Source organism: Sabethes cyaneus, chromosome 3, assembly GCF_943734655.1.
Source record: "Sabethes cyaneus chromosome 3, idSabCyanKW18_F2, whole genome shotgun sequence".
NCBI classification, from domain to species: domain Eukaryota; kingdom Metazoa; phylum Arthropoda; class Insecta; order Diptera; family Culicidae; genus Sabethes; species Sabethes cyaneus.
In genome coordinates, this window is record NC_071355.1 from 250775406 (window position 1) to 250803192 (window position 27787).

The 27787-nt window shown below is 38.4% G+C and overlaps 1 protein-coding gene across 1 annotated transcript in view; it reads left to right on the plus strand.

Moving 5' to 3' along the window:
* Positions 1–27787, plus strand: part of LOC128742345 (apoptosis-resistant E3 ubiquitin protein ligase 1) — a 59153-nt gene that overhangs the window by 15174 nt on the left and 16192 nt on the right. The window lies entirely within an intron of this gene.

A 27787-nucleotide genomic window follows, 5' to 3' on the forward strand; every position in this document is an offset into this window, starting at 1 on the left:
GTTTGTTGTTTCGTGTCAGCAAAAAAAAAATGCCACCCTAGCGATTGCTATTGTCGAACGTGAACAATACCTTCCGAGACCGAACAAAAGTGGCGTTCACAATGGCGCATTTGTGGCTCCTTCAAGTTCAAGTACAAGGCACAGATGCGGAATTGAATAAACACAGCGGATCCATGTGTTTATCGGAGCAGTCGCGTTGGCAAATGATCAAATGGTGTCCTCACTGTTTCGTCTTTCAGTTTCCTCAGGATAGAAGATGAGCGGAAGGACAGCAGAAGTGATTTTCCGCTTTTATCTCCAATCGTCGAAAATAATATTGTTACACATTTTGTCTTGTGGAAGGGAACCATCACAGAATAATTTTCCGAAACGGCATTACCTAACATCAGCACTGATTCTCAAAGAAACTCAGTAATGACGATTGTTTCAAAAAGTTGCACTTTCGAATCACAAACTTTGCAATTGACCTCGTTGGCCTCATTAAAATCTCAAAATTTCAATTGAATTTCTAGCAGAAAGATGCATTAAAATGAAATTAACACTTAAAAATGTAGGCACCTGCGCGGCTCCTTGGTGATGTCCAAACGAAACTGTAGAATAACGCGGATTGAGGTCTTTTTTAGCTTTGTTAAAGACAATGGCGTTTTGGGCAAAACAGAGCTGTTTTATTTGTATGATAGGCCTTACCCCCTACCACAGGGGTGAGGGGTCTCAAACCATCATTAAAAAAAATCCTGCCTCCAAAACCCCCCACATGCCAAATTTGGTTCCATTTGCTTGATTACTTTTCGAGTTATGAGGAAATTTGTATTTCATTTATATGGGAGCCCCCCCTCCTAAAGTGGGGAGAGGTTTCAATTCACCATAGAAAAAATTCTTGTCTCTAAAAACACCCACATGTCAAATTTTGTTCCATTTGCTTAATTAGTTCTCTAGTTATTAGGAAATTTGTATTTCATGTGTATGGAAACCCCCTCTCTTAAAAGGGAGAGGGGTCATTATTCCTCTCCTAAAGAGGGGAGGGGTCTCAATTCACCATAGAAAAAAAATTGTCTACAAAAACACCCACATGCCAAGTTTAGTTTCATTAGTTCTGAAGTTATGACGAAATTTGTATTTCATTTGTATGGGAGCCCCCCTCCTAAAAAAGGGAGGGGTCCTAATTCATGATAGATCAAATTCTTGCCTCCTAAAACCTTCACATGCCAAATTTGGTTCCATTTGATTGATTAGTTCTCGAGTTATGCAGAAATTTGTGTTTCATTGGTATGGGAGTCCCTCCTCTTGGTGGGGGAGGGATCTCTAACCATCATAAGAACCTTCCCTGGCACCAAAAACCCCTACATGCAAATTTTCACTCCGATCGGTTCAATAGTTTTCGATTCTATAAGGAGCATAAAGCAGACAGAATTCCATTTTTTTAGGCATAGATTTGTATGGGAGCCCCCCCTCTTAGGGGGGGGGGAGGAAACTTTTGCCTTCGAAAGAACCTTCCGTTGCCCCAAAAACCCCTACATGCTGATTTTCACGCCGATCGGTTCAGTAGTTTTCGATTCTAAAAGGAACATAGGGACAGACAGACAGAAAGGGCTGGTACCGAATGGCCGAAACACAAATGGCCGAATCACGAATGGCCGAAATCCAAATGGCCGAATTTCAATAACAGTCACAGAAGGCCGAATCACGAAAGGCCGAATCATGAAAGGCCGAATCACGAATGGCCGAATCACGAAAGGCCGAAATTTCTAAATAACTACTCAATAAAAAACTATGAATTGGCAAGTAGTTAACAAATAACTTTAATCAAACAAAAAACAAACTACTACTATTAAACAAACAAAACGTGCTTTACGAACGCCTTTGTTTAGCGCTTAAGAAAACCGCAACTGCGTCGACAAAATTTTTGCTGCTCATTTTGTGAGCATTAACACATTTCGAGTAGATTTTTTCGTCTATTTCTCGGCGCGAATTCGGAACATCCCGTTGAAGAATTCTAAGGATGTTCCTCTCTATCGCCTTTTGCTCCACCCGCAGCTCTGTGATGATCCTGGTCATTGACAGGTGATGGGAACCAACCATAGTTGCGTACATTACCTGCTTGTTTTTATTGAAAAGTACCCCATCAATGGAAAGCATCGGTTTTCCTCTCTGCGACAATACAATTTTGACGACAGGTGTACTTTCTTCATCGTTGAAACCAGCAACATCGGATGAATCGCCGGATGCACTCATCTTTCACAGGACAACTACCAACTACCGTGCGGAAAGCAAACCGTGTTCAACAACAATGGACACAACTGCTGGCTTTGCTATGTGCGGTCAACAAAGATGGACACGGCGGGATATTGAATGAAATATTTCGGTCGCTTTAGTGATAGGATAATAAACTTGTTTTCACCTGGTTTTTATCTCATATTTCTTAATTATTAATACATCTTCATTATAAGGTGCGAGACGTATTTACCGTGTTAGTAGCAAATGTTTCCTAGATGATTCAGGGCGAGACGGCCGTAGGCCGCGAGTGTGCGCCGGTGACCCGCCGTCGGAAGCGCCGGCCACTGCGGGGGGGCAGCCCCCCTGCAGAAACCACTACTATTTAGGTGCATGCATTTTCCTAGGTTTACTGTCTATTAGGGATTATCCCTTAGTTAAGTCCGAACGAGCGGCAGCGAGTAAGGACAGCATGTACCCAACGTTTGCGCAGGTTGAAGGCTATGAATATTTTCGGTCGAATATGACATTCGGTCATTCGTGTTTCGGTCATTTGTGATTCGGCCATTCGTGATTCGGCCTTTTGTGATTCGGCCATTCGTGATTCGGCCATTTGGTATATTATGCCATTCGTTATTTCGGCCATTTGTGTTTCGGCCATTCGTGATTCGGCCATTTGTGTTTCGGCCATTCGTAGGTAATCCGACAGAAATCCTTTTTTATAGGTATAAATTTATAGGCGATAAAATCCGATTAAGCGCAACTAGCACCGCACTGCTATACAACTCTGCATTGAAATTAATCTGCCTGTCAGTTATTATCATTGTGTACTATTTATACGACGAAGTATGACATACTTGGGGCCATCTGTCATAAATACATTTGGCATAATTCCGGAAAAAATATTTTATAACTTTTCATAGATGATTCAGAGCGCGATGATCGCAGACCGAACCGGCGATCTGCCTTCGGAAGCCCGTAGAAATAACAGCTGTCTTGGTTTATTCGTTTTCCTAGGTCTACCGACAATTAAGCAATTAACAAAACTCTAAGGTGTGCAGCCCTAAGGGTTGTTCGAAAGGACGACGTAGGACTATATCGTATAATACTCGTTATATTTATAACATGTTTTACACTTCCTCCACAATTCTGGATCACTTAAGCAGATGTGCAAGTTTTAAAAAATCGATTGTTGCACATTGTATAAAAGCGCTTTATAAATGTTTTTAGTTCATGAGTATTTGTATACGGTGAGATCCGATTCAACATGATTAGTTCCATAATGTTATACAATTCTGTGATGAAAATATGAAAATATGTATGTAAATCAGTCGTCATCATTGTGTACGATTGAATATAAACTAGGGTGCGATTTAATAAGCTTTGTGTACGATTTCGATTTTGTTTAGAGATATTTAAGATAATTTTCATATATTGATATACGATTTGTGGTTTGCTGAGTAGCTGAATCGTAAGGAACTTACCTTGATCTTTGGGTACGAGCCATCCTTTGTACGAAAATTGGTGATTACATCACATAGAAACCTTCCCAAGCAACAATGTGAGTTTTATTGTACTCTTATGGCGGTTTTCAAGACCAATTTTGATATTAAATGTCATCATAAGAGTGTAATAAAACCCAAATTGTTACTAGGGTTATGAATAAAGAGCGTACTGCCTATGCTGATTGATAAAAAATACAGACATTTTGAGAAATTTCAGATGACAATATTTTACGCTCATTAAAAAGCATCAATCTTGAAATAAAAAGGAAAAAGGAAAGAGCTAGTTAACATAGTATATTTTGGTGCAAAAATGCTGCATGCCTTGAAACAATTTGTTCCACTGAATTATTTAACTTGAAACACAAAAGTGATCCACAATTTTGGGCGGGGCTGTACCCAGCTAGCACTTTCATCTATTTATAGAAGAGGCTTATGTCTGTACCGAAAACCAGGTCTCTGACAGGACGTCATAAGAGGCTTATCGGTAACTAAAAACAGGTCCCTGATAGGACATCACGCTTTCGTAGCAATGGGTTGTATTCTCAGTCACCTCACTGCTCGACTTCTGGACTGTTCGATTGCTCAACTGGTTTGACTAGACAGCTCGACTGGACTGGTCGATTAGACTGCTCGATTTGTTTGCTCGACTGGACTGTTCGATTCGACTACTCGACTCAACTGCTTGATTGGACAGATCGACTTAACTGAACAGCTCGACTCACCTGCTCGACTAGACTACTCGACTTAACTACTCGATTCGACTGTTTGACACATTTGCTTGACTCACTACTCGACCCGACTGCTCGACTCAACTGTTCGATTCGACGTTCGATTCTACTGCTCGTTTCAACTGCTTGATTCCACTGCTCGACTCAACTGCTCGATTCAACTGCTTGATTCCACTGCTTGACTGCTGAACTGCTTGATTAAACTATTCGATTGGACTATTCGAATCGGCTGCTCGACTCAACTGCTCAACCCGATTACTCGATTCAACTGCTCGACTAGACTTCTCGATTTGATTGCTCAACTCAACTGACAGCTTGATCCAACAGCTCGACTAGATTGCTCGACTTAGCCACTCAATCCGACTGCTCGACTCAACTGCTTGACTTCGACAGCTCGACTTGACTGCTCGACTGTACTACTCGACTGGACTCACTGGACTGAATTGCTCGACTCAACTGTTGGAGTTAACTGCTCGACTGAACCGCTTGACCCGACTGTTCGACTAGACTACTCGATTCAACTGCTCGACTGGATCCTACTGACTCTTTCTGGCAGGCACCGCCTAGCCGAGATTCGAACATACGACGACTGGCTTGTCAGACCAGCATCGTACTTCGAAGCTAACTGGGCGGTATCTAATGATAGCAAACGATCAAGAATTGTCTAAGCAACATTTTACTTTAATCAGACCACATAAATGTTGCAAACAGCCAGAAGTTTTTATTCAGTTAAATAAAATCCAATACGACCATAAAACTATTTGTTTCAGTTTCCGGCTTGTCTGTCTGTCGGTATGTTCCTTATAGAATCGAAAACTACTGAACCGATCGGCGTGAAAATTTGCATGTAGGGGTTTTTGGGGCCAGGGAAGGTTCTTGTGGTGGTTAGAAACCTCTCCCCTTACTAATAGGGAGGGGGGCTCCCATACAAATGAAATACAAATTTCCTCATAACTCGAGAACTAATCAAGCAAATGAAAAAAAAATTTGGCATGTGGGTGTTTTTGGAGACAAGAATTTTTTCTATGGTGAATTAGGACCCCTCCCCACTTTAGAAGGGGGGCTCTCAAGATTAAGCCGGTGATCAATACTTCACCTCATCGGAACACTGGGTGATAGAGTCCCCGAACCGGAATCTTACACTTGCAGCTGGTACCAACTTCGGAGCCCAAGATAGCCTGGGTTTTAGCCACATTGATCACAATTCTTCAGCTCATGAAGTATTTTGAAGCAGGGCACGCATGACGCTTATCATGATTGCTGTGTCGTTCGCAAACTGAGACAATACATCACCCTCTGGGTGGAAAGGGATGTCACATATATACATGTTATACATAATGGGTCCCAGGATACTTCCTTGAGGCACACCTGCAGGGATGTTTAATGTTTGCGAACAGACAGACAGTATTCAGAGAAACCTGAAATGCTCTGCCAGACAGATAGCTTCTGATGATCCTGATGAGATACATCGGCAAATTGTTTCAATGCAGCTGGACTGTCCTCATGGATACCAACATGTTTCACTGGATTATGTTGGTAACTCGATGAAGTTGAAGGATAATGGACCTTCCTTTACGGAACCCAAACTGTTCTTCCAAGAAGACACCAAGAATCTCATCAGCGTACGAAAGAATCCGGCTTTAAATTGTCTTCGTAAACAGCTTTGAAAGGGCAGAGAACAAGCTGATGGGTCGATTTGCTATCAAAATAAATGAGCTGTAGCTCAAGTTCCTAATGTTAATGTTGAATGTGCTATCGAATCCAGCGGCTTTCATATTTTTAGATCCGTTTGCAGCTCGTCAGCGGTGATTTTTGCTTCCTTAGGTACCAAGCTATCTGATCGGTCAACCAACCTTGGTGACTCTCTGTGCAACAGGCTACTGGTGTGGGCTGACAATATTCTGTTTCGGATTGTAAGACGTTGCAAACGGCTGACCGAGCGCGTACGCTTTTTCACAGACGAGTCAACAGGAGGGATTGGCTTTGGCCTCCTTTTGAGGACCTTTCTCATAGACCAGAGTCGCTTTGAATGCGGAGGAAATTGTTGGAGACTCTGCACCTGGAAAATCCTAGAAAGACTGTTTCTAGGGAAATCCAGGGTAGAAGAAAGCAACGAAACAAAGTAGTATCCAAACAGAATGGGACAAGGCGTGAAGGGGAAAGAGCGGGAGATTAGGTAAGGGAGGGTCATTGAAGCAGCGCTTATTGAAGTATATGTACCGTTCTCTTCGTTCGTTTGTCTTTACTCAATCTGCGGGATCAGCTGATCGAACCAAGTTATAATGGGAGCCAATTATAACCAGATTTGAGTCCCTTGAATCCTGCATTTTTAAAATCATTGTTGAAAACAAGAGGATAGAAGATTAAAGAGAAGGACAAAAGAGGAGAGAATACGAGAAAAGAGGGGAACAGACAAGAAGAGTGAAGTGGAGAGTAGAAAAGAGGAGAGGTAAGAGAAAAAAAGAGAGTAAACGAAAGATTGAGTAGTACATGACCTGGTAGTTTGGAACACGCATGGATCATCTGAACTGTGATTTATGTCTCTTGAACTTAATTGATGGTATTTGATGCACCTGACAACAAATTTCTATTGCTTCTTAGGAAAAAACAATGTTCTGCTGGCTTAAGATAAAGTTTGCAGCACAATGTTTGGAAGTAATACTTCCGATGCAGAAAAAGCAAGCTGAGTACGAAAATCATTTATGCAATATTTGGGTTCGAATCCTGTTATAATCGGCCAAATTAGTCATAAATCGGTTGCCACAACTGGTTTGTAACAACTGTGCTAGTAGGGACGGATCTTCCACTATGATAAAGGCACGAACCACGAATCCGTAAGTGTTGCTTCAATGACCCATTCTTTATCTAATTTTCCGCTCTTTCTCCTTCACGTCTCGTCTCGCCCTGGAGATACTGTAAATACCTATGTTTCATTACTTTCTAGTTTCAATATCAATATTTCTTATTTTAATATTTCCTGATAATGTTATAGCTAAAACGATAGTGCTTTTTCCTGCAAGCACTCACTTGACTGTACAGAACTATCCAAATCGCTTAGTATGGTGCTTGTGTCATTCGTTACGATTAGGCCCGCATTTATGTAATCATCATTCAAAAACCAATTCTGCTGCCAATCGATAGATAGCCTACTCGGCTCCGTAACGACTGTCGTAGCCTACTCAGCACCAGTTATCGGCTGATGACTGTGCCATTTTGGCATGTTGTCAAAAAGTGATTGTCGTATTCGAGCACAAGCAACCGAATGGTTGCTTTGCTGTTTTTGAAAGTATGTTTATATGTACCGGGAAAAAGCGTCAAAAGAGCCCCCGCCTCCTACGATGCGGTTGTACGGCAATCCCTTTACCAACAGAGTAGTTTTGGCCAGAATGATCCGAAACAAAATCCCAACCCAAGCCAGCTCTAATCTAGGCTGACGGCTGAGATGGAGAAACAGCAGTCGGTTTCTGCTCGAAAGCCATGTCAGCTTCGGCTTCAGTGGTTTTTAGCAAAATACATATACAATATACAGGCGATAATTTACACCCAATTGAGTGGTGGGAAATTAGGTACGACATTATATTGCTGACTCTGCATAACAATATTCCGCTGGCCACCAACCACAGGCGAGCTTGTTTGCAACAGTTCACTGAGCAGAATTTCGAATAGATTTCCCCAGTGCCGGGTACTGCATTGCTGCATCAAACACTATGGCACAGTGTTTTTAGCTGCAGTTTTCGTGCCCAATTTTAGTCACAAAATTATTACAAGACTGTCTCTTATATGTTTCGTCATCTAACTTAAACTTTTTCGAAAGTGACCACTCCAAATAAATTTTTTATAATTTTTGTTCTTTCAGTTGGAATTATCTTGACCAAGCAATAAATTTTCAGACCGCCTACAGCACTGTGCTGCCGAAGGTTGCATAAGTCGCTTATTGGCAGCAGGACAAATATGAATAAGTACGGTGGGAAAATATTGATAACTGCATCGTTTCTTAACGAAGCAAGCCAACCGAAGCTTTGCTCTCATATGCCTTTAATCCAACTGCAGTGTCGCCAGAAAGTGTGCTGACCTAAGCTTCACAGATTTGCGAAAAGGCAGTCAGTCAACCGTACATATATTCAGTTCCGATTGGAGGTCAAATCAGCTGCGGAGGGAGATTTTCTCCGTTCACATTCCGTTTGCTGAACTGGCGAAATTTTGCCGTAAATTCAAAGATTTAAACTGCTGATAATTTTATTTCGAATTGAAAAAAAAACTTTGAAACAATAATCTATTTTAATGGGTCAGAACTTTTCCGAACAAAGCAACAGCTACTGAGATGGAAAATCCGATGGCTATTAAACTTCACTTGTTTGGCACACGCACGCAACCTGGCGCAAACTTTCCGTTGTGGCAAACAATGCCAACTAGATAGATCGTGTGCTACATCCATCAAACGTGCTATTCCTGAGACATGACAAGCCTTTCGCCGACATTTACCGGATATTTATGGTAGCGGCAAAACAACGCATCTGGTTTTGCCTACGATTCGCCTACGTACACGTACTTACTTGAACGTAGGAATCAGGAACGGAACGAATGTTTACATGGTTACGGCCACGCCACCGCCACCGACTTCGGTCATCCAAAGTCACGGAAACTCATCACCGTAGTCTGCCTCCTTTGATGGGACGATTCCATTGGATGTTGGTTGTTCGTAAAAATCAGCAACAATATTTTGTTCGGCGTTTACTAACGCAGCCTGTATCCGTGTAAGACTATTGTTTTTGATATTATCTTTTGAACGTCGCAGGATGTGTTTCGTCTCAATAAACCTAATATTTATTTGAACTTTCTTAGCTATGGTCCGTAGCCATAAATCGAACTAGTGTAATAAAAATAAACATTTTTTATCACACGCTCAACAACAGAGCAGGTTTGCCAACGGAACGATAATGTTTTATTTACTCTACATCCATTATTTGATGCGAAAATTAAACTACTCAAACTAAATGGTTTGGAGGCACGGTTTTTCCTCGCATACATTCAATTCGCGTGACAACGCTTTTTTCTGCGGTATAAAAATGTTTAGGAAATAATAATTGAATAGGTTGCCGTGGAGATATTGGAGAGATAAGCAATCACGCACCGAAACTGGAGTCAAATTCTGAATGAATGAATGACTTACTGGCTGAATGAATGAATGAATGGCTGAAAAGGTTGTACTTAAGTGGGTGGGTTATTGTCGATAAGTGTTGCATTTGCCAGTTGAATCTCAAGTACTACTTGACTGGACGGTTGACGGGGTTTGTTCAAGTTAAAAAGAACCATATGCTTGGCTCTTGAAAGGTTTTTTTTCTCTGAATGAGGTTCAAGTGCAGGTTATTGAGGTTTGACCAGAGCCATGATCAACAAAGTGTACGCTTACGTCACGACCGAACTACGGGTTTCCTTTTCTAGTGAGGAAAAAGATTGTGTGTGTATTCTCTGTCATCAAATAGCGTCTTCTCCTTGAACAAACGCTGGTGCAGTAAATTAATTAATTATACAGGTAAACTGATTGTGTTTAGATTAGTTTCATGATTGGCTGAAGGTGATTCTGTTGATGTGGTAAGAAAGAAATTTCCATTTATTGTGCGTGATTGATTGGAGGCCAGAAATGATATCGAGCCATGTGCAGAATTGAAGGTATAAAATTTCGGTCTGATCAGAAAATAGTCATAAACAATGCAGTAAATAAAACGAACTTTATTTTCTCCGTAAATGAGAATTTTTTATCTACGTTTGTCTGTTTACTCTCCGTTTACTGGTTTGGATAATTTGACCTCGTTTGTGTTGTTAATAAAATGATTAGTCATAACATTCCATACGTGCCTGCTGCGCTTCAGAAAGTTCAAGTTTCTGTATACGAAAGACAAGAGAATCAATAACAGCCATAACAGTGTTACCACAGAGAACGAACATCAAATTTTAGGTTGTAAATATAACCTAAGTTTCAACTGCAGAAAATGGCAAGCTCAGCCAACTGCTTTATCATATAAAATCGCACGACTAGTTATAAGACTTCCCACTCGTATATCTATTCTCTGTGATATATTGCCATAACTGGTGTTCTGTCGAAGCCAGCTAAAACTCATAAAGCGGCCCACTTCGAGCAGTTTCCGGGCGCTATGGGAACGTCATTTCGCATAACTTTCAATTTTATGACACCCAATAGGAATAACAATCAATCCAATCGAAACTGGAAATTGGAAACTATCGGCGGGTTGAGCACCGTCCTTTGGCGAATATCTAATTATTTGCAAAAATTTTAGAACTGATTTATTGATTAATCGGTCCTCGCCGTAATGTCTAATACTACTCGGAAAAACATGTTGCGGCAGGGTCATTGGTGCATGATGATAAATAAGATGAGTTCTTATTGAAGGGGACAAGGGCAAACAAAATTATGAAATAGAAGGCATGCGAACCACTCTTAATTCTTTTATTCTTGTTTTTTCTTTGACTTTTTGAAAATTTCTCCACTTTCTAGGACTTTTTACTTTTACTTTTCACTTTTCACTTTTAACTTTTCACTTTTCACTTTTCACTTTTTACTTGTTACTTTTTACTTTTTACTTTTTACTTTTTACTTTTTACTTTTTACTTTTTACTTTTTACTTTTTACTTTTTATTTTTTACTTTTTACTTTTTACTTTTTACTTTTTACTTTTTACTTTTTACTTTTTACTTTTTACTTTTTACTTTTTACTTTTTACTTTTTACTTTTTACTTTTTACTTTTTACTTTTTACTTTTTACTTTTTACTTTTTACTTTTTACTTTTTACTTTTTACTTTTTACTTTTTACTTTTTACTTTTTACTTTTTACTTTTTACTTTTTACTTTTTACTTTTTACTTTTTACTTTTTACTTTTTACTTTTTACTTTTTACTTTTTACTTTTTACTTTTTACTTTTTACTTTTTACTTTTTACTTTTTACTTTTTACTTTTTACTTTTTACTTTTTACTTTTTACTTTTTACTTTTTACTTTTTACTTTTTACTTTTTACTTTTTACTTTTTACTTTTTACTTTTTACTTTTTACTTTTTACTTTTTACTTTTTACTTTTTACTTTTTACTTTTTACTTTTTACTTTTTACTTTTTACTTTTTATTTTACTTTTTACTTTTTACTTTTTACTTTTTACTTTTTACTTTTTACTTTTTACTTTTTACTTTTTACTTTTTACTTTTTACTTTTTACTTTTTACTTTTTACTTTTTACTTTTTACTTTTTACTTTTTACTTTTTACTTTTTACTTTTTACTTTTTACTTTTTACTTTTTACTTTTTACTTTTTACTTTTTACTTTTTACTTTTTACTTTTTACTTTTTACTTTTTACTTTTTACTTTTTACTTTTTACTTTTAACTTTTTACTTTTTACTTTTTACTTTTTACTTTTTACTTTTTACTTTTTACTTTTTACAAAGGAGTTTCTTTCGGCTTTGCAGTCTTAAAAAGCAGAAAAACGATGTTTTTCTCGTTCACCAACGTTTCGAATAATTTATATTCTTTATCAAGGCTCGAGAATGGACCATTTCTTTGTCAGGTGGCTCATCATTATACGGTCACTTCAACATGGTTTTACAAATTAGCAATAATTTTCAAACACACTACAAACTAAAAACTTCGAACTCCAAGCACTTTTCGAAAAACACTAACAAAAAAACAAAATTATTATACTTCTTATAATGCTAGAAACGAAACCATTTTTATTCATTTAAATGCATCTACCTTTTGTCAGCCCCCCACACCCCCTGTTGTTTCTCACCCACTTGTAAATTTGTGTTCTTTTAGGTAATCTCTATAAATCGACACAAAGCCTTGTTTTACGTTTTTGAGCCTCCGCCTTATTATTGGCCACCCCATTCCCCCTTTCAGAAATATCCTCCTGTCGTCCAGTCACTTGTACGACTGCTAACGTTCCAAATGCAAGAGAAACGCACCCATTAACCCATTTGAACCCTTTTCCCGACTGGTAAGAAATCGCCTCCAAATTTTCTATGTCAAAAAACATTTTTTTGAATGGGCATTATCACTATGACTAGTATTTTGGTCTATTGAGATATCGTCCAGATGTTGTATTCCACACTTCGTGTTTTGCAGTATCGCCAAAGAGTCCCCTTTATCATTTTTTACTTTTTATTGCTTTTCAACTAATCGACGCTCTCTGGAACCAGGAAGTGTGCCAGGAAGTAACAACTCGGGTTTTATTAGACGCTTATGATAACTTTTACGACCAGAATTGGTTCTAAACATAGCGATAAGAATGCAATAAAACTCATATCCTCCTCGGTGGAAACCCCCCTCCCCCTTTTTTCCCAGTCACTTGCACCAATCGATTTAACTGTTAGAGAAACACAACCCTTTTTACTAATTTGGACCTCCCCCCTTGTTGGAAACCCCCTCATCCCTCTTTAAAACCCCCTCTTACGCTGATTTTTGTATGTCAAGGAACACCCCAGGCGTTCAGGAGTTTAAGTGGAACATTTTTAGTTACGTTCCTTGTTACTCCGCCCATCCCCCATTTATTAAATCCCACTATTTGCTCGCTGAAAATTCCTGAAACGGAAGAGAAACAAAGCTTTATTTATATATTCCTCCTCGGGGGTCTCTTTTTCTAACCTTTTCAACTTTTTGACTCCCAACTTTTGACTTTTTGACCCGCACTTATATGCAATCGGTCTAAATGAAAGAGAAACTCAGCCTCTTTTATTTATTTGGAGCTTTCCCTCGATATAGGGACCACCCTTCCTTTTGTCATTTCCCCAGTGCTGATACCTTTATGTCAAGGAACATGTGTGCCAAATTTGGTGGAGAACGGTCAAGGCATTCTGGAGTTATGGCGGAACATACATCTTCCAAAAACAAAAATTTGTCGATTCTGTCAGACATAGATTCCCTGTGACCATATGACAAAATCGGGTCATTACTGTATAAAATCCTCTCATTTTCCATATATATTACAAGACTTTTATTCATTACATCGTGGAAGCTCCTGGAAGCCTAGTCCTTTTCGTTGCCAGATGTGATGCGTCTCGAATATTTTCCTATCTTTCATAACTAGAAAGAGTAGAGCTATTTCCATAAATTTCCACTATAAATTCAAACATGTTGTTTGCATGTTTGGTGACGGTGGAGCTGAGTTGTGAAGCTTTCCTTAGAATAAACAATTTAAAAACCTGCTGTTTTTTATTCCAGACTGTTAAAGAGTCATAAAGTTGCAAATAATTTTTACGTTAAAACATATCTAATTGCGCCTTATCACTTTGCTCTGAAAACCACCGAAACATTAAACATGCAGTGGAAATAAAACTTCGTAAACTAACGATTCAGTTTCCTAATGAAGTTTTCTTATCCTAGGTCTAACCCCAGGGACGATTCCGCCACGAAATCGCTCCATTTGCATAGAAACTTTTAAAAATATTACCCACCATGCAGTAAAGTTTTCCGATTTTCACCAGAAATGCACCGTTGCAAACAGTAAATCCCCCTGAAAACTGATTCTTAACAACACAAAACCCAACAGAGTAGGCGTTCGGTTACGGTGCAATCTGCAGAGCACTTTGCAGTTCCCGTCGCCGACGCCGACGCCAACACAGACGCCGCGCCGGTTTGGAGGAGATAAAGGTTTTTATTTTCCGCCGTGAAAATATTCAAACTGAAATAGGGTTTATTTTGCAACAGATTTCGTAAAAAAAGCCCGCTTTCTAAAAGTTGTCGCGAGCCAAAGTAGCGGAGATGAATCGCGTCATCCATTTCCGACAAGCTGAACGTTGTTTCGGACGAGGAATAATTACTAGTCCGTTCCGAATTCGTTGGTAAATGTTTACAAAACTATCTACAGGATCGCATTATTTACAGCCAACCAAGTACAGTAAAGTTCGGGCCCAATGTCACTGAGCTGGCTGGCTGACTGGCACCGTTGTTGAGGCTTGACACGTTTACCGGAACAGTCGGGAAAAGAAGCGTAAACATCATTTCAGCAGCGAATATGTTAACGCGGCTCGGGTGCGCGAGTTATCTGGCAAAATGCTGCCATTTACATACCCGCCGGGTGTAGTTTTTGTGAAGGACGTGCTTTACATAAAAAAAAACTACAGCCCTATAGCCTGCTGTGATGGGCATTTCCCCAGGGCAACGGAGAGGTGGCGCCTTCCGTCACTCAATCGGCAGCCTACGACATTTACCGCTTTTTTTTTCGCTGATAAGCGAAAGTTCCAATTAATGCGCTGGCCCTGCCCGGGAGGGGGGATTTGTTTGACAGAGGAAAAAGTTATTCCAGTCTATTTTATGACATCGTTTCACGGCAATTAAAAACGAAAGCAGAAAACAACGAAGTTTGCTTTGTAAGTTGCTCATGAACTTTTTAAATTCTATTAAATTTGACCTTCAAACTTGATTATGTAGGAAAATATATGGCAGTAAAAAGTTTTTGTTATTTTTTTATTGCTTAGAATGATTACTGCAATGCCGAGGGCTCTCTATCCTGGCGTTCATTGCGATGAAAAAATATATTTCACTATATAAAAACGAAATAATTTCACCAAACAACGAAAGGGAACTATTTTATATTATTCCAGTTTATCAGCAATTTTGGATAAAGTTCCTTTCCGTGCCTGCTTTGAATTTTATGAGGAGTTTATAAGGTTCCTGAAATATCCACTGTGTGATTGCACTCACTCCGTTCCGTGACTAACAAATGTCAAACAAATATTCCGCCTTGGATCATATAAAATTTTGTGAAAGCCGTCAGAATACCGGCAATAAAGCCCAATAAACCTAATTTTAGCAGCTAAAAATTCATTTTCTGTTGACGAGATAGAATAGATAAGATTAAATTTTGCTAGACCAGTCTAGACGGAACGCGTGGGCAAGTTCTCTGGCATCCATCGAGCGCAGATATGATGTTGAATGTTATTAAATGAAGAAAACTATTGATTTTTAAGTGCGCACTATTGAAAAATTGGATATAATGGAGCATTGTCCACCTAAAAATTCTCGCTTCGTGATTGGTTGTTGGCAATGACGTCATCAAAGTGATGACGCGTTTTCACGCTTGAGCTTATAGTCAATTTTCAATAGATTTCCAAAATATTTACTCCATTTGTTTGAAAAATCGAATTGGAAAATATAGAAAAATTGAAAATAACTCTAATTCGGTCTAACTAGAAATTGTCGCTTCGTGATTGGTTGAAATAATTTCCAATTATTTTCGAACAAGTCGTGATCGTGATACAATTCAGGAATCAACGAGATAGTCGATGGAAAATTCCATATAATTCTACTATAACAAAGTTACAAGAGAACAAAATGGATACCTACCCTTTCTCGTTCATTGCTATTTGCTTTGATAATTCTTTATTCTGCTGTACCACCAACGGCAACACGAGCGGTGCCGCAGATATTTTAATTTCAATAATCGTCTCGTCACATTGAAACATTGCCTGCCGTGAACAAGTAATAGCGATTACTAGCAAATTAACACCAAATGGAACCCTAAATCACCACAACAATGCACAAGAAAATGAATTACAACCAAACCCCATGTTTTGTTTTAATAATTTATTGCTGGCTCAATAAACTTTATTATGATCAGCGGAGAACAACAATCTTTTATATCTTCATATCAGCATGTTTTCATTCTAAAAAAGATGGTGTCTGGTAATTGATACAACTGTTAGAAATATCGGCATTCTTCTCATTTCTCTTGGACAATACAACAGCTTGAATGTTTAGCAAAACACCATTCATTTCTCCGTCGATACGGACTGCCAGCTGCAGAAGATACAGGTCTTCTCGTCACCACACAATTTGCCTGTAATTTTGCTTTCTCCGCAAACTGCAGACCAGCGGGACTTTTCTATTCCGCTTTGCCAGATGGATGTCAGAACGACAGACGGATGAAAATTAACCCGATTTTCGATTACCCTTTGTTGATATACCAAAGTAACGAGCGGCTGTAAAGGCGGTAATTATTGTGAGTTTCATTGAAAGTTATCCACCGCGCTGCTCAAAAATGAAATGCTGTTTCATGGTTGCTGGGTCGATTTTGATATTATTGGAAGAAATTACGCAGAAATCATAAAGTTTTAGTTACTTTTAACCACCCAGTTACGTGAACAACATGTTTGTTTACAGCATTCTGGCAACAGTTCTAGCGCGGTATTTGCTTCAGGAGCGGTGTTTCCTTTAGACCGCGTTTTACTTTGGGCAAAGCACCCAATACCAAAAGCAGAAATGACGAACCACGAAAAAAGGGTCGGCCTTCGAAGATATACTTCGAATTCGAATAAAACAGGGCCTGTTATGCCAAAAGTTATCAGTTTCTGTAAAGCCAGCGACCGCACAGTGATCCCATTGGTATCAGAACACGCGGTTTTTTAATTGCGCCGAAATGGTTCATTATACTGGTTAAGTATGTTCAGAGAAATATCTCAGCGTTAAAAGCTTATGGGGTATTTGCCTCGCGGTTGGGACGGTTCTTTCGGACTGAATAAGAAGCTAGACCGTCGGGTTTGGCTATCAGATACGAACTAAACTATATTTACATTTACATTGTTATTGGATCAAGAGATGGTTTTAGATTGGTGTGCGTTACGCCACAAGCTCTTTCATATGACATGAACGATTATTTGATTACTCCCCCTAAAAGTTAGATAAAAAAAATATTTTTTGAACAGTAAGAGATACAGCAAAACAAAGTTCTACAAAATTTTTGAAAAGATTATTATAAAGAACTTTGCCAAAGAAAGTAACCTTTTAGCTATTATAGTTTTAGAGATAAAGAACAATTTTTATGGACACTTTACGAAAAGCAATTTTTTGACCACAGTTCTTTCTACAGTATTTATACGCATTTGACATGTTCGGCAAAGATTTTCTAACAGTCAAATTACATACTTTTGTAGAATATAGTAACTTGCTATCGTCAATATTTGCGGAGAAAATTAAAGTTTTCGTTTAAAAATTAACCAATTTTCAACAGCAATAACTCCCAAACATGCAAATATATTCAAGCCATTTATTACCCATGTGAAAGTACAAGAAAAATACTACAAAATGCAAAACAAATTAGCTTGACCCTGGCTATCCCTCTACCAAAACACTCGCATTGAAAATTGTTACTCGGTTGAATTTAATATGGCGTAGTGTAAAAACCGTGTTATCCCGATCAAGTAAAGTGTGCAAAATAAATTATGAAAATGTGTAATCCAAGCAGCATGGATTATTAAGATTTTTAAAATTCGTTTTCGGATGAAATTTAATTACTGCAGTTCGAGGTGTACAAATTTCGAAGTGTATTTGAAGATACTTCATCCTCACTATCGCTGTTACTGTGCATATCAGACCTCGTCAAGTATTATCAGCTCGAAAGCTGCATCACTAAACACGTTTTCTGATGAAGAACTGAAGACAGTAACTTTTTTCGTAAAATACGGTTGCGATAGAAGATGAAACCGCAGATCTTAGCGAGTATTATAGCGAATTCATAAATTAACCTGGGTTCGTGCTAACTCGAACCCGAAATTTATGAACGATACGGGCAGTTTGACAGATCGACCCGTAAACCGTAATGCTAGACAGTTTAACCTGCGCTTCAAACTGAATGCTGTCAGTTTAACCGAGATGCAATCTCGGTTAATTTATGAACGCTTTGACAGCACTTCGATTAAAACTGAGTGCTAATCGACCTGAGCCAGGTTAATTTATGAATTCGCTATTAGTAAACATTCATTGATGATGATGGCACGAAGTCCAACTCAAGCCTTTGTGTCACATCAATTGTTTCCATGAAAGCAGTAACAAATGGAAAGAATATATTCCTAAATCCACATCCATCTTCGACCAGATATGTTTCCTTGAATTAGCCTAATTAGATCGTCTTCGACCAGGTATTGCCGGCCGTTGCATCTCCAGTTTGCAAAGGAAACGACTGCACTAACGCTGCAAGAAAAAATTAACATAGACCAGCAAATCGCAAAAATTCATCCTACATCCTACATCATGAATGTGAAGGTAGAACGGTAGTGGTTACGAGCTGATGATGACAATGGTGGACAAGGACATACAACAGTTCCGAACTCATCACACAAGGAAGATCTCCAGAATGGCTACAAATACGGATCTTCTGCCGTCTGTTAGAATCTTCTGATCCGGTAATTTCTAGCATGAGGGAACTACCAGATAACAAAAATGCCATGTCCTTTGAAGATGTACCTACTGCAACTGTTGGTCAGTACATATGATATGCACAATAATAGCGATAGTGAGGATGAAGAATCTTCAAATACATTTCGAAATTCGTACACATCGAACTGCAGTAATCAAATTTCATCCTAAAACGAATTTTGAAAATCTTTTTCTCTACAAACAATCCATGCTGCTTGGATTACACATTTTCATTATTTATTTTGCACACTTACTTGATCGGGATAACACGGTTTTTACACTACACCATATTAAATTCAACCGAGTAACAATTTTCAATGCGACTGTTTTGGTAGAGGGGTAGCCAGGGTCAAGCTAATTTGTTTTGCATTTTGTAGTATTTTTCTTGTACTTTCACATGGGTAATAAATGGCTTGAATATATTTGCATGTTTGGGAGTTATTGCTGTTGAAAATTGGTTAATTTTTAAACGAAAACTTTAATTTTCTCCGCAAATATTGAAGATAGCAAGTTACTATATTCTACAAAAGTATGTAATTTGACTGTTAGAGAATCTTTGCCGAACATGTCAAATGCGTATAAATACTGTAGAAAGAACTGTGGTCAAAAAATTGCTTTTCGTAAAGTGTCCATAAAAATTGTTCTTTATCTCTAAAACTATAATAGCTAAAAGGTTACTTTTTTTGGCAAAGTTCTTTATAATAATCTTTTCAAAAATTTTGTAGAACTTTGTTTTGCTGTATCTCTTACTGTTCAAAAAATAAATTTTTTATCTAACTTTTAGGGGGATTAATCAAATAATCGTTCATGCCATATGAAAGAGCTTTTAACGCTGAGAAATTTCTCTGAACATACTTAACCAATATAATCAACCATTTCGGCGCAATTAAAAAACGCGTGTTCTGATACCAATGGGACCACTGTGGACCGGTCGGTATGTGCTCTCGGCGTCGGCGTCAGTGCAACCGCCAAGAGGGTTGGAAAAGTACACCGCCAAAGGAAGGAGAACAAGAAGATGCGCAAAGCTGCTGGCTTCCCGACGTGTTCAGTACATTCAACGATCGCCTTGCTTGCGGTTACATGCAAGCAACTGTTGTGTTAATGTTGCAAGTTGGAGTTAAGATGATAATTGGAACAATTGGTCCTGGAATGGATGGGTCCTGGATTGGAACAATTGGTGCGCCAGAGGTTTGGCATATCACCAATACAGAAAAGAAGCGAAGGCGCGTAAAGTGTAGCTGCTGTGATGTCGCGGTTGGCTCGTTATAACACACTTTCAACGATCACCTCTCGCGAAGTTCAAACTTCTGTTCGCTGCCAAGTGAGTAGGCCAAACACGCCGTCTCAGGAGGGGTACCAAAGAATAGTCAACAAATTCAAAGTAGGTTCTATTGAAGCTACTATGTTACGGAATTGATGTATGTAATAAATTAAGTTCTGGCACGGTATTTTTATGCGGTCTCTGGACTCGGCGACTTTGTTGATGGTTAAAATGTTTAGCATCTGAGCAAAATATTTTCAACTCTTCGGATAATTCAGTGGCCCTGAAAAGAGCCGTTTATTGAGATGATACTGAAGTTTTTGGAGCGTCTTAGTAGAATACCAAACCTGTAAATTAAATAAAAAGAAAACTTATCCAATCTAATTCTGCTACGTATATTTTATTCTTGACACTGTTAAAAAAAAGACACTGAGGAAGTCTGCAAGCCGTGGGCGAAATACGTATCTGTCAAGAATAAAATATACGTAGCAGAATTAAATTGGATAAGTTTTCTTTTTATTTAATTTCCAGGAGATGATACTGTAAAGAACTTTCCACTGGAAAATCTGGCGACGTATGATGATGCCACGTTCAACAGTGCATAGCACCCAGATAGTTTTCTGCTTCCTTCTTTTACGTTTGCTGTTACCGCAGCGAACAACGCGAGACGGATGACCGGCCAGCAGATGCTCCGTCTTTCAGGTTGAGACGTTCCGTTCCGCTCCGATGTATTGCTGCAGATTACTTCTTTTCGTGTGGTAGTATTTATACCACTCCTGGAACTATCAGCAAACCTATTTGATTGAAATTTGTTGAAATGCAGTTTGTACTTTGTATTAATAAAGACAACCTCAAACTGATACCCGTTTTCAACATTCCTCTTGTTATATACCGGGCCACTTATAGAGGATTTCTATCGAGGTTCAGCTACGAATGTCGTGAAATGGCAAAATTTGAAAAATGGGACGGACTTCGCAGATATATTTTGCTCTAATAAAACACGGACTGGACTACTTCTCGTACAGGTTGTCCGTTTGTGTAAGGAAAGCAGATGCAAAGGTGCACAAGATCCATTTCAGGACCAACACATAATGATTAAAGATTTGATTGGATTTTCCTTCACTTCATTTCTGTCCGCTTCAAAAAGGCAGGTAAAATTGCTCTTTTGCTGAATCGAATCAGTGGCTTGTTTGTCTGCTAAGTTCACCGACCCAAACTTTAGGTTAATTTCGGGTAAGTTTGGAGAACCGTGGTTCCTTTTGGGAGCGTTTCTTTTATCACTCTCCTGTGTAAAGGTTCATGAGCCGTTCACTCATCCCTATGTTAAACCGTAAGATAGTACGCAAGATCCATGCAGTTCTATAGAAATTTCACAAAATAAATAATTTTGACATTTCGTGATTTCACAGACATCAATTCATTGGTTTGATCAAGATGCAAAATTTGATTTTTCTCAGTGTAACGTGAAGCTGTAAAACTATCATGTCTGATTGGTCGAATGTTTTGGACTTGATTTTACGAAGTTCTTCTTCGAAGTGTTCTTTCAGGCCCACCAAATTATCTGAGAAGAGTTGATAAGATTTTCAAAATCATGCAAAAAAGAGGCTTACGAAGTCCAACGTCAACTATGCGGTCCTGTCTTGTGCACAACCCCTCTGATATTTTTTCTCGAAGCGATGCACTGTGGTGCCTTAAATTTTACAGGTTCTCATTGTATCAGTGCAGTCTGAGGCTCGAAAATCTCTCTTCGGTTGCGACTGTGGCTGGAGGCTGCGGTTAGCTGGGCGACGAAAAGTTATGTTTATTCGATGACATGGAACAGATTTTCGGTTCAGTGGATGGGTGCATGGTTGCGCTTCTCCCTGCTGTTATCCTATTTAACATTATTTATTAACGAATACTGGCTATTGCGGCATGTACTTCATTTCGTTCGAGCAAATGAAACTGCAGCATTCTTTCATTTTCACTATACAGCCGTACAATGTATAACGGTTTGACTATTTTATATTCATTTTTATTCGCTCGCAACAATTTTACATAACCATTTGCAACATGCAAATAATTTTTTTCCAGCTTCTTATGCAGAGAACGCACGAAAGGAAATGGAAATTTAATTGTTATGAACACATGCACAGGCTATCGCTTTCATTAGCACGAGCCAACAGGGGAAACGCCGAAATGAATTTTTGCCTCCTTTGCATCGCATTACCGTAGCAGAGTGCAGCTCAGTTCCGATAATAATTGCAGTTCAGCAACAAAATGCTTGCCACATATTAACTACAAATATGCAAATATCCGAGCGCTCACATTATTCTTCATTAGCAGCGAAACATAAAGTACTTCAATCCCACACCAGGAGGAATTCAATTTCTTAGCGTGCAGTTTAAACTCATTTTCGCGCTGGGCAAGCGTGATTGTTGAGAACAAATTATGAACTCGTTACACTCCTTTGGCTGGACTCGGGCACGACTGACTGAGTGACTGGTATGGAATTTCTTCACCTAAATTAACCGGATTAATCAATTACCAATTGGCCAAACTACTCGGATTCGCAATTAGCACACACAGCCCAACACAGAACTCGAAACTGAATCAGCACGACAGACCGGAGCAGGAGCAGGAGCTAAACGAGAGTGCAAACTTAATTGACAGTGAAGGCCGTTTGCGCTGCTAATGATGATGCCAGTGAGCAGCAAATCCGTTTCGCATCGTGAAAGACCGATCGGATTTCGGTTTCGGCTCTAGCCGCAATAGGCCGTATACTAGTAATCCTCCGCACTCCGGGTGGACTTAGTTATTAGTGTAGATACCGAGGAACAGAGGGGCAGGCAGGCAGGACAGAAAAACCGTTTTGCATTGGCAGGGTTTCTTCTCAACTGCTGATTTGCACACCCGGCCGGCACACGGCGCATGGGGTGTCTGTTTAGTTTTTAACCGCTTTATTCAAAAAAGTTACGATTGAAATGACATATCGGAGATCGGTTTTAATTTGCAGTAGTGATTGCTCTTTTTTGTTTTATTAAATTTCCGTCACACGAGCGAGGAACCACCAAGGGAGAACCACCACGTATCTTGTGTTGAAATTAAATCAACGGCTTTGTATGCCTGATGGACCACAGACCGATAGAAATAGTAAATATCGATCAATCGGCTTCCTGTGGCAGGACGATGGGCACATAGCACAGAAGCAACAGAGCGCAAAAGGATTCATTTTTAATTGGACGGGTTACGGGGTGGGGGAAAAGGCCCTTCCGATGGGTTCAGGCAGGGGCCTACGATAGTTATTATTACAGTTGATTGGCATTGTCAGTTCGAAACGATGGACCTGTCCAGCGCACCGGTAACCTGTACAGTCTGCTACCGGTCAGTATCGATTTAGGAAAACTTCAATTATACTAGGATGGGGATATACATACAGATATGCATGCACACTCGATGACGCTTGTTTGGTTGTGCTGTTGAATATTTTATGATAGACTGTGGATAAACGTGAGCTGTTTCTCCTGTAAGAAATGGCATATAGCGGTCAAAGTAGATTTTAAATAAACTTTTGTTACTGACGTAACGTAATTGTTCTGTACTCTAGTAACTGGCTGCGAAGTCTTTCGATAGAGAAGGGTCAAGTCTCAAAGATGTTTTACAGGTTTTTGCTTTTTTTTATCACAGAGTGAAAAGCAAAATTCAAAGAGTAAAAACGATAATAAAAAGTAAACAATGGTAACAAAGAGTAACAATTGAAAAGAATAGAGAGAAAAACATAAATAATAATATTTAAAGGGTCAACAGGCAGATAGTTGCGAAATGCAAGACATATAAAATGGAAAGCAAAGAGGTAAAAAGTAAAAGACAAACTAGAGGAAACAATTGTAGAACCGAAAAGCAAACAATACAAGAAATAACAAGTAGAAAACAGAAAGCCAAAAGTTGGAATTTGAGCATAAATTTTTACGAAGCATACAGGGTAGGGTCGCCATTTGCAATCCTATTGGCTATACAGTATTGTTCTGATTAGTTCAGCCTCTACATGAATTTTGGGCTGATATAATCGGAAATTTTTTTTTTTTTGTTCATAGGATGCCAAGTTTACTAATATATTATGCTCTACCTTTTTGTATTATTGGGTGGTCACGTTTCCACACATTAGGGTGATTAAAAAAAAAGTTTTAAATGTGTGCCAAAAATACGATATCTTTGTAAAAGTTGTAGAACAGACTAAAACAAGTAATTTTGTCGAATATAGTAACTGTCTATATCTTATAGTTGTCGAAATATAATGATTTGTTTGTAAAAAGCGCTTAAAAATCTATTTATGTGAATAATCAATAACTTTTGAAGATTCAATTAGATACAGACAACTGATACTTGTTTTTACATGCTTTTACGGGTATTTTTTGTGTAAGTTGTTTGATCTGCCACCATTTTCCACCTTAAGAAATATTGGAGCTCAAAGAAGTACTATTTTTCACCGAAAAAGCTCAATAGCTCGGAAAATTGAGAAAATAGCGTATAACAATGTTCCACTAAAACGTAGTTTTAAGTAAGATAAATAACTTTATAGAACACTATGAACACGTAAAAATTGTCCAGAATAATTTAGACACAAAACACTTTTTTAAAAGGTTTGTTCACAAATAACGCTTCATCGCTTTAATTTATATGAAGAAATATAGCTATAATGTCTTTGACAAAGTTGTATTTACTACATCTTTGCTGATTGCATCAAATCTCGAATATGTGAGAAAATAAATTTCATATTGAACTTTTATGGGGATTTATCACATAATGGTTCCTGATAAACGAGGGGTTTTACCAAGAAATACCAAGATATATTGCCAAAGTCAACATGTGCGAAAAATCTCGCGTTTCGGCGTAATCTCACGTGATCACGTATTTCTCTGTTTGGACCACTGTGCAGAGCCTGGTCCATGAAGGGTTAAAACGTCTGAAACACTCATTTGTCTGTTCATATGATGTCAAAGGAATCATTAAACAACTTAAAAAGAACAAACAAAAAATTTATTTTTGGGGCTGATATAATCGCAAAAAAGCTGATATAATCGGGGGTAGCTATAGTCGGGGGCTGGTATAATCGGAACCATACTATATTGGTCCTATTTTCACTACAATTATCCATATCTGCAATGATCGGCTATATCAACCATATCTTTAGCGAAACTTACGCTTAGGTTAGAGAAACTCCGAGATAATTGCTTATCATTGCAGATATAGATGATTGTAGTGAAGATAAGACCAATATCTATACCTATAAAAATGGATTTCTGTCTGTCCGTATGTTGCTTATAGAATCGAAAACTACTGGACCGATCGGCGTGAAAATTTGCATATAGGGGTTTTTGGAACCAGAGAAAGTTCTTATGATGGTTAGAGACCCCTCCCTCCACTAAGAGGCGGGTGGCTCCCATGCAAATGAAACACAAATTTCTGCATAACTTGAGAACTAATCAAGCAAATGGAACCGAATTTGGCATGTGAAGGTTTTTGGAGATAAGAATTTTTTCTATGGTGAATTAGGACCCCTTCCCACTTTAGGAGGCGGGGCTCCTATACAAATTAAATACAAATTTCCTCATAACTCGAAAAGTAATCAAGCAAATGGAACCAAATTTGGCATGTGAGGGGTTTTGGAGGCAGGATTTTTTTTAATGATGGTTTGAGACCCCTCACCCCTTTGGTAGGGGGATAAGGACTATCATACAAATAAAACAGAAACAGAAAAACTAATCTAACTCGAGAAATTTTAGACTCATAAAACATTAATCAATAACAAGACCACCAAAAACTATCAATAGTAACATTGGATAATTCAGCGCGAGACGGCCATAGGCCGAGAGTGTTGCCGGCGACCTGCCGTCGGAAGCGCCGGCCACTGCGGGGGGCAGCCCCCTGTAGAGATCATCTCTATCTAGGTTTATTTATTTTCCTAGATCTACTGACTCTATTACTTTTCTTCAGTTGGGTCACCCCTGCGAAATGGACCCAAGCTGGTTAAAGTGACTATAAGGCCATTACAAATATTTTATAAGTTTTTGTCCTTCCGGTGTTCGCCTACAGAAAGTGGGGGGGGGGTCGAAAAAAAACAAAGTGAATTTTTTAATCTTTTGTTCGATTTGCTCGAAAAACATGGATTTTAAGAATTTTTATTTAAGGTTTAAACGTGAAAACCGAATCTATTTTTGCTTATAATATATACGTTAATATTTTCTATGCAAAAATATACGAAAAAAGACAAAAACGAAGGAAAATTTTTTTGGACGATTTTCGGAAAATCCATTGTTCGAATTTCCATTTCTGTTTCGTGCTAGAAGCGTTAATTCAACTCGGAGACTCATTTTTCGAGTTTTTCAGACTGTAGAGCCCACAGACAATTGATTTTATAAAAAGAAATTTGACTCATATCCTACAAATTATTTTTTTGCCCCCCGATTTTTCAAGCCAATTTCCAAGAGGGGGGGGTGACAAAAACTTTAAATACGATTTGCAATGGCCTAATCAAACAAAAAAAAAATATAAACATCGGCAGAGGGAAAAAATTGAAAAAAAAAATTTAAAATGTCCCCCAAAAAAGTGAAAGCCCAAGAATAGCAGAAATAAAAAAGTACAAAAGTCCAAAATGCACAGCGTCAAACCTCCAAGCTCTAGAAGTCCAGAAACCAAGAAGTAAAAGAGCCAAAAAGTCTTATCATTAAGAACTTAAAATATGTATTACCAAACCAAAAAGGTAAAGCATCAAAAAACCACAAAGTTAAAATATCGAAAATTTAAAAATTTAGAAACTCAACAAGTCAATCAACACTCCAAATATCTATCAATACTCAAGTACAAAAGACAAAGAGTCAAATGCCAAAAGTTTAGAAGTTAGAAAGATAAAAAGTCTAAATTTTGTAACATTAGAGATACAACAACTGAAAAGCCCGAAACTAAAGAGGTTAGAAAATTAAAAAGATAAAAAGTGAAAACCCTAAATGTCATTGAATTTTAAAAACTCAATAAACCAGAAAGTCAAAAAGTGAACGGCAATCCCACCTGGACAGTCAATTATTTTTCACAGTTTGCATATCATTTTTCCCAATTCTTCCAATGCTCATTCTTCACTAAGCAACATTTACTCGCATATGTATGAATGATAATGTTGCAAATGGAGCGAGAAGCAAACGAAGCCCACTTTAAAGCGAGCGAGTATGAGAAGCATAGCATTCAATGCATACTCCACTGACGGAAGCGGACGACAAACAACCGCTGGTGCTGTGTGCATACATCCTGCTACCTGCAGACTCGTGGACGCATAGTTTCATAGCGTCTTTCTGCATAATTCCTTCACGATGCCAACAACCCATGAGCAGCCAACAGCCGCGAGTGCCGCGAGCGCCACGCCCTCGTTTACACACGCGGGTAAGAGTGCGGGACTCGCGAGCGATCGGTATCAATTGCTCAGGTTGCACTGACGAGCGAGAGCGACGACTGTGGCTGATAGATAAATGCCTATTCGCTGAAACTCGTGGCAGTTCATGATAAAATAAAAAAGAAAGTTCGATAGAGATGCTCATGTCAGTCTATTCGTTAGAACGAGATCGCGTAAGTGGGAAAATTGGACTTCGCAACACAAACGAAAGGTAAAAGCAAATAGTTAAAAATAAAAATAATAAAATAAAAAGTTAACGAAACACACAATTACAAAAATGGAGAAACAAAAAATAAAAATGGAAGGATTAGAAGTAACTAGGTGAAGAATAGAACGTAAAAATCGGTAATAAACAATTATCTTTACAAAGTATTAAACATTCAAAGAATTAAAAGTAAAAAGTAAAAAGTAAAAAGTAAAAAGTAAAAAGTAAAAAGTAAAAAGTAAAAAGTAAAAAGTAAAAA